Source organism: Octodon degus, unplaced genomic scaffold (assembly GCF_000260255.1).
Source record: "Octodon degus isolate 3935 unplaced genomic scaffold, OctDeg1.0 scaffold00288, whole genome shotgun sequence".
Lineage (NCBI taxonomy): Eukaryota > Metazoa > Chordata > Mammalia > Rodentia > Octodontidae > Octodon > Octodon degus.
Window position 1 is genome coordinate 901,158 of NW_004524864.1, and position 711 is coordinate 901,868.

The 711-nt window shown below is 43.9% G+C and overlaps 1 pseudogene; it reads right to left on the reverse strand.

Moving 5' to 3' along the window:
* Window positions 1-275: 275 nt before the first annotated feature.
* On the reverse strand, window positions 276-674 carry LOC101561113 (annotated as a pseudogene).
* Window positions 675-711: the final 37 nt, after the last annotated feature.

A 711-nucleotide genomic window follows, 5' to 3' on the forward strand; every position in this document is an offset into this window, starting at 1 on the left:
TATACAACCTTAAAGTTTCTATCAGCCCCTCAAAGACATTTCTTTGTTCTTGTTGCTGCTATTTCAGAGACAGGGTCTCACTATGTGCTGCAAGCTGACTTTGAACTCATTATGTAGCCTAGGTTGGCTTCAAACTCTGGGAAGTCAACCTGAGGGCTGGGATTACAACTGTGCTACCACACCCTGCCCACAGACAGATCTTGAACCTCTCTTTCTTTCTTTCTTTCTTTCTTTCTTTCTTTCTTTCTTTTTTTTTTTTAGTATTTTATAGCACAAGGTTTATAAGGAAGAGAACACATTTTCCCATTGTACTGTCCAGCAGAACCCAGGTTCTGGGGCTCTTGGTCATAACAATCCTCAGTGAAGGCTTCAAGCTTTGCCACTTAATACATTTTCCAGGGCTCTGGTTACCTGTTTAGCACTGAAGTTGTTCAAGGAGACATTCTTTTCTTCACCAAATGTGTAGTGGGCCCAGTTTGGGCTGAACATCGGAACATTTGCGGATTAGAATGGGAAGGTCAGGGTTCGCCTTCTTGAGTTCCACATAGCGTTTTTCGATGAAGTCCCTCACACCTTGGCTGCCGGGCGAGCACTGACATAAGTGGATGCGAATCTCACGCAGACCCAGCTTTGCCCCAACCACTCTACCAGCCGCAGCCGCCACCATCTCCACTTATTCCTTAGATTCTTTTTTTTTTTTTTTTTTTAAGA